Source organism: Lagenorhynchus albirostris, chromosome 1 (assembly GCF_949774975.1).
Source record: "Lagenorhynchus albirostris chromosome 1, mLagAlb1.1, whole genome shotgun sequence".
NCBI classification, from domain to species: Eukaryota; Metazoa; Chordata; class Mammalia; order Artiodactyla; family Delphinidae; genus Lagenorhynchus; species Lagenorhynchus albirostris.
The window spans coordinates 32,015,507-32,030,649 of NC_083095.1; the positions used below are offsets into that span (position 1 = coordinate 32,015,507).

The 15,143-nt window shown below is 49.1% G+C and overlaps 1 protein-coding gene across 5 annotated transcripts in view; it reads left to right on the plus strand.

Annotated features, from left to right (window-relative positions):
* Window positions 1-15,143, plus strand: part of SLC8A3 (solute carrier family 8 member A3) — a 149,816-nt gene continuing 134,673 nt past the window's right edge. Inside the window, exons 1-2 of one of the 5 annotated variants that reach the window (XM_060140229.1) lie at window positions 22-86; window positions 398-1,013. The gene's annotated coding sequence lies outside the window, so the exon portion shown is untranslated. Of the gene's footprint in view, window positions 125-397; window positions 1,014-15,143 lie in introns of all 5 variants that reach the window. The other 4 variants (XM_060140238.1, XM_060140259.1, XM_060140221.1 and 1 more) reach the window with 4 other exon arrangements.

Sequence of the window (15,143 nt, forward strand, 5' to 3'; positions counted from 1 at the left end):
TGAGGACAAGGGGAAAGCCGGTGCTGCGCGCCCGCCTGCCCGCCCTCCCCGCCGCTGCCCGGAACTCTGGACTCCACGGAATCCAGGTCAGGACGCGCCGCCGTCCTGGAACTGCCCCTGGCCGGTAGGCGCCGGGCGCCAGGCTCCCAAGATTGGGTGGGTGGCCGCAGCCTACGGGTTCCGTCTGCACTCGGTCCTTGGGGCTCTCTGGACGCGAGAGGCGGACTCGGCTTCCTCGCTGCTGGTCGGGAAGCTCTCTGAAAATTACCCCCATCGGCGCGCGAGGATAAATATGCGCGGCTTGTGATTCCGTGCAGCTCTCTCGCTCCCAGCTGATAGGGTGACGTTGGGTTTGGAGGCTTGGAGATTGGCTTTTTGATTTGGCTTCTTCCCGCAGCTTAATGGGCAAAGCTCTCGGCTCGCCCAGAAACCAGACCCTCCGCGCGTCCCCTCCGCGCGACGAGGCCGAGACGAGTCCCGCGGTGACGGCGTGCAAGGCGGTGAGCCAGCGCGCTCCCAGCCCCGGGAAAGCCCCGGCGACGCGACTGCAAGCCCTGGGCCCTCGGAGCCGCCAGGGCGCGCCGGGCCGCTCGCCTTCTTGCCCCTCCCGGCAGGGATCCCCTCGCTGCCTGCGGCCGGCCGGGACTCCGAGCCTCTTCGGGGCTTAGTCCCGAGTCCGCCCCCGAGTCGGGGTTTTCCGGGGGGGTCTTCGGAGCGGTGCTCCCTGCTCCTTAAAACAGCGCCGAGGGACCTCTCCCCAGGCCCCCTGCTCTGGCCCCAGCCCTCGCACTCCGGATGCGCTGCCCCGCAGCTCCCTGAAAGCCGCTAGCCCACGAGCCCGGCCGGTGGGCGGCGGCGGCAGACTGACATGCCCCGGACGCGGCTGCGGCCAGCGGGCAGCCCGCGGGGGCGATGAGCCGCTGCGGCCGGTGAGGAGCCCGGCGGCGGGGGCCTCGCGCACCTTCCTCAACCCCCTCACTTGCCCACCCCGCCCGGGAGATCGAGAGGAAACGGTGAGTGACGGGGTGAGCCTCCTGCCCTTCCCCCTCAGCGGGCGGCCGAGGCCGGGGAGGCAGAAGTCGGGGGGTTGGGGATATCCCCGTGAGGGTTCCTGCTTGTGAATAATGGTGTTAATTAAGTTCTTTCTCAAGATCATTCCTATGAACTGCCCTCCTGCGGGTTGAGTGTCAGAAGAGGTGGGGGGGAGGGTGCCCCGGAAAGTGCACTGGGCAGCCTGCGGTGCTGGGGGCGGGGGGGTGGCGTTCTGGCGGAGTGAGCGTCTACCGGGGGGTGCGGGGGGCAGCGCAGAAAGAGATGCTTGGGCTTGTGCGTGCAGTCGGGTCGCGGGTTTATGGGGTTACCGGCGGGGGCGCGTCAGGGAGGCTGAGTGCTGTGCTGCATGCTGGATGAATGTGTGAATGTGTGCATGTGTGTGCGGGCTGCGCCAGGGCGTGCTGTGCTCCCGGGGTGGTGAGCGCCCGCCGGGTTTGTGGGCCAGGAGGGGAGCGCGTTACCCGCTCGGCGCGCGCCCGCGCGTGCAAACGCACGCGCGCACCCAACCTCTGGACTCCACCGCCGCGGGTCGGGAACTGCAGCCCCAGCGCACCCACCCGTGGCGGCCAAGGGGGCGGGGAGAAGGAGGGTTTCTCCCGGCCTCTGTTCTCTGGTACGCGGTGGTCTGGGCGGGCCGGGCCCGGGTGGAGAGCGGTGAAGTGTGTACCTACCTCTCGCTAACCTGTACCCCCGTCTCCCCGCCTACACACCCCTCACCACCACACACACACGCACGCACGCACGCACCCACTCAGCCACAGGCCCTCATTCAGAGGCTAGCCTGCTCCTGCAGACCGTGCCTGACCTGCCCCGAGGACCCGACCCATTGGAGGAGATGAAGAAAGCAATTTGTTCCGGGGGTGGGGGAAGCTATCTTTCCTCTTTATTCAATGCGTTTTATTTTTAACCGTGGAGGGAGGGGGTGGGGGCTTTAAATAGAACAGACGCCTTTAATGGAGTGCCATAAATTTCCCCGCTCCCTACCCGCCTGCCTGCCGCCTGTCTCTCACCCTCTGGCTCTCTGTCTCCTGGTGATTAAAAGACAAACCCAGAAGGTTTGGTGGTTTGGTCCCCTGGGCAGAAAGACTGAAACTGGGGCTAGTTTAGCAGAAAGGCAGGCCGCAGCTGGGAGCAAGGCTCCAAGCTCTTAGGTGGTGGAGAAACACCCCAAGCGGAGGGAGTTGTGGGTAAGTGATAGGAGCACATCCGGCCTCCTGGTGGTTCACGAAGGGGAAGCCTCTGGGCCTTGGGGCGACCTGGTGCCTCGCAGCCGTGCGTGATTAATCTCCGCAGCTGTTGTGCCCTGTCCACTTGAGCTGAGCTCTTGTTTACCTCGATTTTCAAATATAGTTGCTGCGCCCTGCTCTCCCTGACAGAGGTGATCAGCTCACTCTGTCTGGGCGCCTGTGCACCTGCCAGCCCTTCTTGCCGGCCTCACTGGATCCAAGTTTGAGAGGAACCTGCCCCTTCATGCCTTGCAGCTCTCCACGTGAGGATGGTTGAGCGTCAGAGCTGGGGGTGACCAGGTGTGGCCCACCAACCCGTCCCTGCAATCTGCAATTCCTGTCTGCAGTCTGCACGTACAGGGCCACTCCACAGCTTCCTTTTCCTTTAAATAAAATATAGATACGGGGTTGAAAAGAAGAAGGTGGGAACTGTAGAACTGAACTTAGTTGAAGTGGTTCTCGAACTTAATGAAGATGGGAAGGCTGTTCATGCGGTTTCCTCTACCTGGAATGCTTTTTTGCTCTTCCAGCACTCCTGAATTCCACCTCCATCCTTATCTAATGTACTCCTATCCGTCCTTCAGCCCTTAATTCATTGGTGACTTTCTCGAGGAAGCCTTCCATACCTTCCCTGACTAGGCCAGGTCCCCTTTTTTTACACACTCAAAACTGGAACCTAATATTTTGAAGTAATTTAAAGATGCACATTCAATTTATTTATGTGATTGAGTAATGCCAGCCATGCCTCTGGACAGAAAGCTGCATGAAGGGAGGAAAGATAGCTGGTGTTTATTCACATTGTATCCCCAGGGCCTGGCACTGTGCCTGGCATAGAGGAGCTACTCAGTCAACGTTGGGTGAATGAACGGACTTGGAGGAATAAGTTACCTCTCCTCTCTGCTCCCGTTCCTCTGACCTCTACTTGGGCATCTCTTGCACTGCACCCCAGAGTCTCCTGGTCAGAGAAGGAAGAACAGGGTTAGCAAACTGACCCTGTAGAAAACACACCCTTCCCCTGGGCTTCTCCCTGAGCTGGGACCCTGAAGCCGAGGGAGTGTCCTTTTGCCCCAGCTCTGCCCTGTCCCTGTGCAAGGCGGTCCCTTGTACAGTCCCTGGCATAGTTGCTCCTATTGTCCATGGGTAGTCATTGTGGGCATTGTTCCTCAGCCTGCATGGTCCAGTCACTGCCCACAGTATGGATTTGGGGGGAATGTGTCACACGTTTTGTCTTCTCTTCAAGCTACCAAGGTCAGATAAGAAGAGAGAATAACTCCCTTTGCGTTCAAGACTGGCTGTTTTGCTTAGAAGTTCAAACATTTGATGAGGTTCAGAAATACATAAGAATCCAAAAGAGAAAGCCTTCATTTATTCATTCAATCAGTTATTTATTCAATAAATATTCAGCAACCTACTCTGCCAGGCATTTGCTAGGTACTGAGGCAAATAAAATAGAATGGTCCCTTTCCTCGTAAACACACATTCGTTCCAGCAGGGATAACCAAGTCGTGAACACATAATTAACATATAAAGTGATTCCTTTCAGTGGAGGCTAAACCCCAGGTTCAGTCCCTAGGAGAACTTCTAGGGACAGTTAATTCCAGAAAGACAGGATAGAGAGGAGTTGGCTTTGGTGAAAGCAGGGAGGGGGGACGTGGTGGAGAAAGCGCTTTGAGTGAAGGGATCAGTATGCAAAGGCCTCAAGTGGACAAGAGCTCTTCCAAATGACTGAAGACAGAGTAAAATTCGGGGAGATGAGTTTAGAGAAGCTCTAGGGGCCAAACCTTGAAAGGCTTATACGCGATGCTAAGGATTTCCACTGAGTTTCCAGGGGGTTTAGGAAGGTTTTTAGTACTGTAGTGCGTGGTCGGATTTGCATTTTAGATAGTATGTTGAGACCAGAATGTAGAGAGAGGGAGGTAGGGAGTTAGGGGGCTGTTGTAGAAACCCAAGTGCATTGTCATCCTGGTGGCCTGTGAGGGAGGGTTAGGGGGTCCTCTTTCTGTTTTAGCATACAAACCAGAGCTGTCCTTCTAGGAAGAAGTTTCCCTGTTTTCTTTAATGAGTTTGGTTTATGTTTGGTTATCTGTTTGTGTTTTGGATGGCACTCTAAACCCAACACTGGGCAGGGCGCCTCAGGGGAAAGGAAAACTGGCTCCAGCAGGTGTAAGACACACTTCCTGGTCAACTGAGCTGCCCAGCAAGGCAGACCCCCAAAGATCTGAGGTCTCTGGGGGCTGGGGAAGGTCTCAAGCAGGAGGGTAATGGATTTAGATCCATATCGAAGTCCATAGAGACTATCGAACAAGACATCTAGATAGGAAGAATCGCATGTGTATGTATATTTTTTATAATATGGAGAGGGAATAAAGTCTAATTCCCGAATCACGTGTATTCAGATGTGGCATACAGAGTTGCGTCTATTAAGAAAACAGCTCTTGGAATGGGCCAGGTAGCATTTACTGCCTTGATAGCTGAATGACAAATAGTGCTTTCCTGGTTGTATACAGGAACGCTGGGTCATGTAGATACTGGATCCAGAAGTGGGACTGGAAACTGTTTTCCTGCCCTGGCTCGCACGTGGCAATTTCCAAGTCACTTGAGGAGAGGACCTCCCAGTCATGCACTGCTTTGTTCATCCTAGAGAATGAAGCCAAGTAGTGTGAGCTCGGTCAACACTCTCCCTTTGCACCCTGATCTCCCAACTTTGTCCCTCATCCTTACTTGTCACTGGTCTCACAGTAAAAAAAAAAGCTCTCCCTCCCCTTCCTGCACAGTGCCCCTCCTGCCCTGCCTTAATAAACTTGCCCTGAGCTCGTTCTTTTTCAGCATCGAATCTCCTCCTTCTAACTGTAAACAGGCTCAACAAACCCCATCCTGACAAGAATATCACTTTGTTCACTTCCTCTCCCGTCATTTTCTCTTCCCATCTCGCTTTCAACAGACCCCTGAAATTTTAGAGCAGACATCTGTCTCTATTTCCCCATCACTCATTCATTCACTTAGCCCCTTGCTTTCTCACTTTTTTCTACCTCCTGCCCAACTATCACCCACCAAGCACTTCTCATTCTCCCAAATATAATAACTTATTCCTGATTCCCCCCAGCCCCCGTCAGATAAGAATGATCATTAGCTCCTTGAAACTTCCCCCTCTTGGCTTCTATCACACTGAACTCTCCATGTACTCTCTAGGTGGTCCCTCTTCCACCTCCTCTCCAAGATCCTCTCCTCCCTCCCAGTTTTCCCCTTCTACCTTATCCCTCAGCATCTTCCTTAGTGGTTTGTGCTGTCACTCCTGCGTGGAGAGTTCTCAGTCAAGGACTCCAGCTCTCCAAGCCCAGCAGCTTGTTTCCAGCCACTTGCACAACATCTCCCGCAGGATGTCCTGTCAGCCCCTCAGACTGAATCTTTACTAAACTGACATCTTTGTCCTGAGGAGTTGCTCTTCCTGACTTCCCGCGTTCTACTGATGGCATCACACAACTTCCCGTCACCCTGGCTGGAAGTCCCCAAATTTACCTATGACTCTGCCCCCTTGTGATCCGAGGACAGTAGCCCTCCCTTAACCACACTTTCACTCTTTGCGGTTTCAGTTACCGTGGTCAACTTTGGTCCGAAAATATTTAATGGAAAATTCCAGAAATAAACAATTCATAAGTCTTAAATTGTGCACTGTTTTGTGAGATGAAATGTGGTGCCATCGCGGGCCATCCCGCCCCGGATGTGAACCATCACTTTGTCCAGCGTATCCCCGCCCATTAGTCACTTTGTAGCCGGCTCAGTTATCAGATCGACTGTCTCGGAATCGCAGTGCTTGTGTTCAAGGGACCCTTATTTTACTTAATCGTGGCCCCAAGACACAAGAATGGTGATGCTGGCAATTCGGATGTGCCAAAGAGAAGCCGCAAAGTGCTTCCTTTAAGTGAAAAAGCGCAAGTTCACCATTTAATAAGGAAAGAAAAAATCCTATGCTGAGGTTGCTAAGATCTATGGTAAGAACCATGAAATTGGGAAGGAAAAAGAAATTCATGCTAGTTTTGCTGTCGCACCTCTGTCACACTACAAAAGTTACAGCCACAATGCGTGATAAAGTGCTTTATTAAGATGGAAAAAGCATTAAATTTGTACTATATTTTGAGTGAGAGAGAAAAAGACTACATTCACATAACTTTTATTAAAGTGTATTGTTATAATTGTTCTATTTTATTATTAGTTATTGTTAATCTCGTACTGGGCCTAATTTGTAAAGTCAACTATAAGCATGTATGTACAGGAAAAAAACGTACTCTATGTAGAGTTAAGTACTATTTACAGTTTCAGGCATCCACTGGGGGTCTTGGAATTTATCCCACAGAGATGAAGGGGGACTATCGTATTGCTAATGTCTGTTGAGTCCATTCCTCTCTTCTCCATCCCTACTACCACTACCTCAGTACAGAGTTGATAACCTCTTACATAATAATAATGATAATAATAATTATTATGATAGCAGCCAACATTTGTATGTTTGCAACAGAATCTGTTGCAAGGTGCCTAACATTGATTTTTCCCATTCAATCCCTACCATACCTGTATGAAGTAACTATTACTATGATACTCTAAACAATAACTTTCTAACATCTTCCCAACTTCATTCTCCTGGTCCTTCAATTCACTTTAGCGACCGTTACGAGATTCCCCTCCTAAAACACCGTTCTACGTTTGTCATTTTCCCACACAAAAAAATCCTGAAGGGCCTCCCAGTTTTTGCAGCAGTCTAACTCCTGGTATTCAAGGGCCTCCGTGGCCTGGTTCACTGCTCCGCTTATAGTCTCACTTTTTACAGTTCCCATGTAGGCACATAAGTACTCTTGTCCTTTCTTCTTCTGTGCCTTTGTTCATGGTTTGCCTTTCACTAAGAATCCTACCCGTTCTTCAGTGTTCAGTTCAACTAGCTCTTTCTGATGGGAAGGCTTTGTGGAGAAGCAGTCTCTTATTCTGAATATAACACAGCATCTGTTTTTCATGAGACCCTTATATTTATTGAAATGCAGATTTTTAAAATTATTTAAAAAAATTTCTTTTTTGTCTTGTGACTTACTTTCCTTCTGGGACCAAGTCCTTTTTCTCTGTCTCACTCCTTGTTGCATGATGCCTGAAACACAGTGGGTGTTCAATGAAAAATGAAGAAGTGAAGAAATGAATAATCTGCCCCACTTTTGAGGCATGTGAAACAAGGTCAAGAAAGGAATCTGTCCTATTTATCATAAAAGGAGCCAGTGATGGAGTCAAAAAATCAAACCAGGAGCGGGCAATGTGGTATCACAGAAGATGCGTTGAACGGGTGGCAAGAACATTATATTCTAGTTATTATCGCTTCTGACAACTACAGGCAAGACCCACTTCTGCTCTCTGGGCCTCACATTCATTACGCTTAAAAAAAAGGCTATGTTAGATGTGCTGATTTTAAGCTACCTCCCTGACCTGACAATTCTGTGTTCTGTGGGTCTCGTTCCACAGCCTAGAGATCACCTCCTACTAAGAACATTATTCATGCTGACCGCATCTTTTGTTCCAGAACCTTCCAGCTGCAATCTGAAGCCCCCAATTTGTTATCACATTGGGTCTCTAGAGGTCAAATGAGCAGCCAACCCAACTCTCTGGATGTCTGGGCTACAAGACATCCTGAGCTGGTTAAGGGCCCTGATGGCCCGAGGCTGGCACTCCTGTGTGGAGTCCCTTCCCACTGCGACACTCTGGGGCATTCTCAGAATGACTAGTAGTGCTCGGCCCCCAAATGCTCCAGACAATTCTGTCTCGATTCCTGTGCTTCTGCTTTTCCTTTTCCATCCAGGAAGGATGTATTTGAATCCGTGTAGACTCTGGTGAGAGCCTACGTGGAATCACTTTGTCCAGCGGCTTTCCAGAGGCTCTGCTCAGGGCCTACCATACCACTGTACTCTCTCCCCTAGGATTCGGGAAGAATCATCTTGAGTCTGTGCCTTCCAGCCTCTCAGAAGGAACTAATGGGGGAGTCAACTTCGAGGAGAATCATTAGAGGGGTGGGGAGAGAGCACAGCTGTCAAGACAGCATCTGGATCTGCTGGGAGTCCCAGGAGTCTGCTCCCAGCACCCTCTTGTGAAAGGAGGCCCAGAACACCCCTGGAGTTGAGTGTACAAGAAAATCCCGCAGCCGTGTGTCAGAGAGAGTACTTTGAGTGCTTGCCCGAGTCCATTTGCTCTTCATTTGGGCAACGATATGACCTAATCCCATATTTTAACATTTAAAAATTAAGAGAAATTAAATGGCATTAAAATAAATCAGCCTCCTGGAGGATGTGCTGAGGAAAAGGTACATAAAAGCAGCTAATCACCAGCTTCTCCTTGATGGGTAGGCAACAGGGCAGAGGGATGTCAGCCCTCTCTCTCTGTGGATAATTCCAAAAGATAGAGCCCAAGTGGTTTTCTCTGGGGAACAGGGAGGGGCGGAAACAATGCCCCCTCAGGCTGTCCTGGGCCCCTGGCCCAGCCCTGATTTTCCTTTCAATGACAGGGGGATGTTGTCTCTTGGTCTTGCCTGACATGATACTTTTTCAGGCTTGGCGGAAGGAGACCCCTGGCAGCCAGAGGACCAAGGTTTAGTTCTGGCTTCATTATTTCTTGGCTTGGAAACTCTAGGCAGTGAACTGAGCCTCTGTTTCTTCATGTGTATGAACAACCTCATGAGGATTAAATGAGATCATGTGAGTGAGAAGGCCTTTGTCAATTGTTGGTACAGACTATCACTGGAGATTTGTTGAGTGAATAGCGTACTATGAATGTTGGTTATCATGAGGCCACGCACTCTGGAGGAAAAGGAAGGTGCCCATGAGAGGGCTAAGGTGGAGAGAATGAAATGTGCTTAGAAACGTCCTCACAACCACCCTCCAAATACTACTGTGGTCCTGTTGGTGCTTTCACGTGAACAAAACTGGCTGTTCTCTGAGGTCATTGGCTTTAACCATTTACCTTTCTACCCCAAGGCTTCCCAGGAAGCTTGACATCTCCCCTCACAGGTGCATCTTTCCAAAAACGCTTATTCCTGCAGAGTGAGCATCGATCTCCTCAAGAAATACTGACAGTCACTCTGCCAGGCTCTAGTCAAGGCCCTGAGGATACTGGGACCAAGTTTTCTGCTCCCATGGAGTTTATGTTCTATGATAAACCAGTGAACAAACAGAAAAACAATGATGATTTCAGTCACAGTGTGTGCTCTAAAGAAAAGGAAGAGTGGGACTTCCCTGGAGGTCCAGTGGTTAAGATTCCATGCTTCCACTTCAGGGGGCACGGGTTTGATCCTGGTTGGGGAGCCAAGATCCTGCATGCCACTCGGTGCACCCCCCCCCCAAAAAAAAAAGAAAGGAAAGGAAAAGTGGTATGACAGAGTGCTGAGGGGGAAGGATAGCATCATATTTAGTTAAGATGAGGGCAGGAAGCCTCTGAGAAGGCGGCACCTGAGACCTGAATGAGATCAAAAAGTGATCTATAGAGATCTTTAGGGTAGAGGTGTTGCCAGCAGAAGTAACAGTAAATGCAAAGGTCCTAGGGCAGGTACATGCTTGATGTGTTCTAGAAACTTCAGGGAACTCCACCATAGCTGGAGTGGAGTATAGCGGCAGCAAAATAAAGTGATGGGAGGTGAGGGTGGGAAGTTAGAAGTCAGTAGGGAGCGGGGAGTTCTGCAGAAAGAGAAGGTTGCAAAGAATGGCATGATCTACAGTAAGTCCCCTACCTATGAACCTTCAAGTTGCGAACTTTCTAAGATTCGAACATGCATTCCATCAATGTCACGCGTGAGTGAAATTGCAGCTTGTCTCCTATTGCTGACGATCCTTCAGCTCTACCATCTCCCACCTCCTCTCCCTCCTCCAGTCAGTAATTCTTCTAGCCTGTTCACTCGATGGCAGCCCCTGTATGCCAACTGTTGTGCTGTACTACTGTACTTTTCAAGGTACTGCACTGTAAGATTAAAAATGTTTTCTTTATTTTTTGTGTTGTTTGTTTTTTATGCATTATTTGTGTGAAAAGTATTATGAACTTCTTACAGTACAGTACTATATAGCTGACTGTGTCAGTTAGGTACCTAGGCTAACTTTGTTGGACTTACGAACAAATTGGACTTAGGAACGCACTCTCGGAACGGAACTCATTCATATGTTGGGGACTTACTGTATCTGATTTACTTTTTTTTTTTTTTTTTTTTTGTGGTACGCGGGCCTCTCACTGCTGTGGCCTCCCCTGTCGTGGAGCACAGGCCCCGGACGCGCAGGCTCAGCGGCCATGGCTCACGGGCCCAGCCACTCCGCGGCATGTGGGATCTTCCTGGACCAGGGCACGAACCCGTGTCCCCTGCATCGGCAGGCGGACTCTCAACCACTGCGCCACCAGGGAAGCCCTGATTTACATTTTAAAAAGACACGGTGGCTGTTTTTCTGGAGCGTAGACTGTAAGAGATGTGGCAAGACTGGCAGCTTTGCAGTAGTCCAGGTGAGGTAATATTGAACCTCCAGTAGTTAGAAAAGAGTGTGACACGCATTTGGCACCCAATAAACTTGAGAACACGTCGAGGCAGAAATGATCTTCCAAGAACCTACAGCTGTGATGGGCACATAGTAAATGCTTGATAAATTTTTTCGTGAATGAATGAGCAGAATCAGGTTTTCTTGTAACCCACGCTAGGATTTGAGTTCATCTCGATATTTTGGATCTTTTAAAAATACTTTTTAGTTTTCTAGCTGGTAGTATTTCGGAGGGGCAGTGCATTTTATGAGTTCATTTCCTTCTGGGTAAAACTGCATTCTCCTTTGAAAGAGATGTGAGAAATCTGACTCCACCACTTCCAGGGCGGTGTGGGGTGGCGGGATGGATATTCTCAGTCAGTGCTGGTAATTCCTAAAAGCCTATGTTTACATTTGGAAACCGATCTTGTGTACCTTTCTGTGCACTTCTCCACAGCAGGGACCAGACCTGTCTCATCACCGCGTCCCCTGAACTTATCACAGTCAGGACTGTTGAGCCAACATATGGTTATTACCTTGACTAGACTGGGGAGCATTCTGGTGCCTTGGTGGAGCTCTGGGGCCTTCTTCCTGGAGAGCCCAGAACTCTCCTGGCCTCATTTGTCTCACAGTCACAGGACATCCCTAAAGCTAAACAGGTATCTAAGTTCGACGGATTTGTGTTGAATTTTTCAGCTGCCATTTCTTTGGGCCTGGAGATCCCTGAATCAGGAGAACCCTTGCGGGACCAGTGGGATGACAAAGGTGCCCGATGTGGTTTGGTCCTGCCTGGGGCTCTTCATCCCTTTTTCGCCATCATCTTCTATTTTCAATTAGTCCTCAACATGTATGGATTCTACTTTTGAAAAAATTCTAAACCCCTGCCTCTCCTCAGCGGGCCTGTGCTCATTGCCTGTGCTCAGGTTCTGATCATGCCTCACTCATATACCTCAAGAGCCTCTGAACCGGTCTTCTGCCCCGAGCCTTGCCCCACTTTCGTTCACTTATCCAGTTTCTGCATTGTTGTCAGTCTAGGGCTCCGTACAAAGGGAAAACAATGATCTTGTCCCTCCTGTGATTAAAAAACTTTCAGTGGTTCCTTATTACCTCCCAGATAATGCCCCACTACCTTGGCTGGGCGTACAAGGCCTCTTACAAACGATTCCTCACTTATTTCTGCAGCTTCTCTCAAGTGCCCTGTCCTTCAGACACCCTGTTCACTGTTCTTTAAACAGACACTGCTTGTTTGGGCTGACGTGTTCTTTAGCATGGCTTTCTCTTACCTTTGTTTGAGGTGCACCGGCTTCGACCCAGTTAACTCCTGTTCGTTCTTCACATCCTAGATCTAAAGTTGCCTGGTCCATGAAGCCGGCCCTGATGATCCCAGGCAGCCCTTGACCTTCCTTCCTCTGTACTCTCTTGGCACATTCCACATGCTTCCAAATCTAGGACTCATTTTGTTGTAATTTGGTTTTCTGTCACTGTTCTCCAGTGAAGTGTGTGCTCCTCAGGGGGGATTACATTTTGTTCATATAACTCAAATTGGAAAAACCTTGCTCACAGCATCCCTGACAGATGGGTTGCTCCGTGTGAACACTGCCAAGAGTGGGAGAAATCACTGGCTATTATGCCTTCTATTTTTGCATGTTTATTCATGGATCTATTCATTCACTAAGTATATACTGAACACCCACTCTATGCCAGGCACTGATATAGACACTGGGGATACAGAAATACCAAAGAGGTAAAAATGTCTACCCTCTAGGAACTTTCATTCTAATTTTTTTGAATGTGCCAAAAAAAAAGAGTTGGATACGAAGCGGAGTAACCTCCTTATCATAGTTCTGTGAACGTTGACCTGTGCCACGTGGACTGGATTTCATACAAGTGCGTGCATGTATAAATGAATAAACGAATCACTAAACAAACAAAGATAGTGTGAGGAAAAAGGGAAAATACTTAGAAACATGTTTGCTGAAAACGGATGAGCAGCATCATTTTCCTGTGTAGGTAAGGGAACTCTGGGTCTTTTCTATTTCTTTAGTAAAAGAGTAAATTAATCAGACAGCAAGTTTAGGGGGAGACAAAGGGAAAATCTACTTATATGAGTAGGGAGTTGATGCTGACTCTCCTTGGCAAAGTATGAAAGGAAGTGAGAGTCCAGGAGGGTGGGATGTTTGTCCAGTGTATAGAAAGGCTTTGTGGTACCCATTTATGAGCCAACTCATGATACACTAAGAGCCCTATTTTTTGGTCCAAAGAAAGTCCCTAATGGTTGGAATCCCTGAGATGCAAATGTCTTAGTCAGGCTATGTTCCTTTTCTTCTCTCCCTTGGCTGTACCTCAAAATCAACTAAGGAACTTTTAAAAAGGCTAAGTATCTAGACTCCACTCACAGAGAGTCCAAAACTTAGGTCCAGAGTAGGATCCAGATATCTGTATTTTTGAGAGCTCCAAAGTTATTCTAAAGCACAGCCCTGTCTAGCACGTGATCCTAGTTCCATTATTGCCTCCAACGTGGGGAATGACTTACATGCAGATGTAGGTCCAGCAGCAGGAGAAGCAGAACTTTAATTAGGTGGGCAAAGCCCTGTCTCTTCCTTTCTCTCTGGCCCCCTCTCATGGTTTGTGACTCTCCAGGTCTGTCAAGGACTTATGGAGGGCAAAGTCCTCTGGCTTCCACAGAGTCTGGTAAACCTTTGAATAGAATCAACAAGCCTTGGAATCATAGAATTTTAGAGGCAGAGAGGATATTAGAGATCAGGTCCAACCTCTTAGCCCTGTCAGCTGAGTGTGATCACTTGCTAAAAAAAAAAAGTCCCTTAGAGAATCCCTCAGGGAATTTCTCTAAGAGTGTAGGAGATGGACATGTAGACAGATAAGCCCAGATTAACGTGACAATGTGTGACAAGTGCTTCAGTGGTCATCAAAGTGCTAGAGGAAGGCGGGGGAGAAAATGACTCATTTGGAAGGTAGAGGAAGAGGGCATTATCAGGGAAGGCTTCCCAGAGGAGGTAGAGGTTCCTAGGTCTGTAGATTCTTGACCTAAGAGCTCCAGATTCCTACCCTGTTATTCCACCATCCCTTTTAGATTTTGGCATTTGACATACCAAGTTTCATAGCTCAGCTGTGCCACTTGCTCAGCTAGTGGACCTTGGGTGAATTATTAATCTTCGGGCCCAAGTCTCCTCATTTCTAAAACGGGTAATACTACATTGTGGGATCCTTAGGTATTAAGCAGCAGCTGTAAAAGTACCTAATGCAGCGCCAGCCATAGAGTAAGTACTCAGTGAATAGATGTGATGATTGTTTTTGTTGTCGTCATTTTTAGAGTCTTTGGTTTATACACAGCATGAGAAGGAGGCCTGCTGGTGCTTCCTCTTCTTTTTTTTTTTTTTTTTTGTGTGCGGTACGCGGGCTTCTCACTGTTGTGGCCTCTCCCCTTGTGGAGCACAGGCTCCGGATGCGCAGGCTCAGCGGCCATGGCTCACGGGCCCAGCCGCTCCGCGGCATGTGGGATCTTCCCGGACCAGGGCACAAACTTGTGTCCCCTGCATCGACAGGCGGACTCTCAACCACTGTGCCACCAGGGAAGCCCCGCTTCTTCTTCTTGTGTGGTAGTGCCTGGGAGAGAGCCAGTAGGGTTTTATGAAGTTATCATATGGCTTGGATGTCATTAAGGGTTTGGGGGCTTCAAGGAAGGCAGAATATGACAATTGCATGAGATCAGAGAAGCAAGAACAGTAAAATACCAGCCATATCATGTGCTACTGCAAGGTTCTTGGTGTTACAAAGCCGTGCTGCATTGCACCCACTGTCCGCAAGGTTAGAAGCAGCTCTGCAGCGACCAACTTGAGAGCTTAGAGCAGAACAAGAAAAAGACAGTACTTCCCATGACATCATCATAGACACTTATGCCCATAATTCCTGGTTTGTCTCTATTCCTCATCAGAAGGTAAACGCTATAAATTTGGGGATGTGGTGTAGCTCATTCATGGCAGTACGCCCAATCCCTAGGACAGTGCTTGGTCCAAAATGGGCATTCAAAGAGCAGTTGTTTAAAAAATGGGTTTGATCCAAGGTGCTTTTGGTAAATCCAGAATGTCGGCTCTCCTTGCCTTTTTGGGGTCCCCTTTTCCTACCACCCTCCCTTAACTTAATCTCTTATCCTCTGAGGTCTGCTTGGGCCACAACCTAACTTAAATGTGTGCCTTCGCTTCTTTGCGTTTCGTGAGAGACGGCCCTGCCTGCCATCAAAGCATTTTTGACTCAGGGGAACTATGGAGATTATCCAACCCAGCACAGATTTTCTGGATGAGGAAGCTGATGCCATAAGAGGTTCACTGACTCT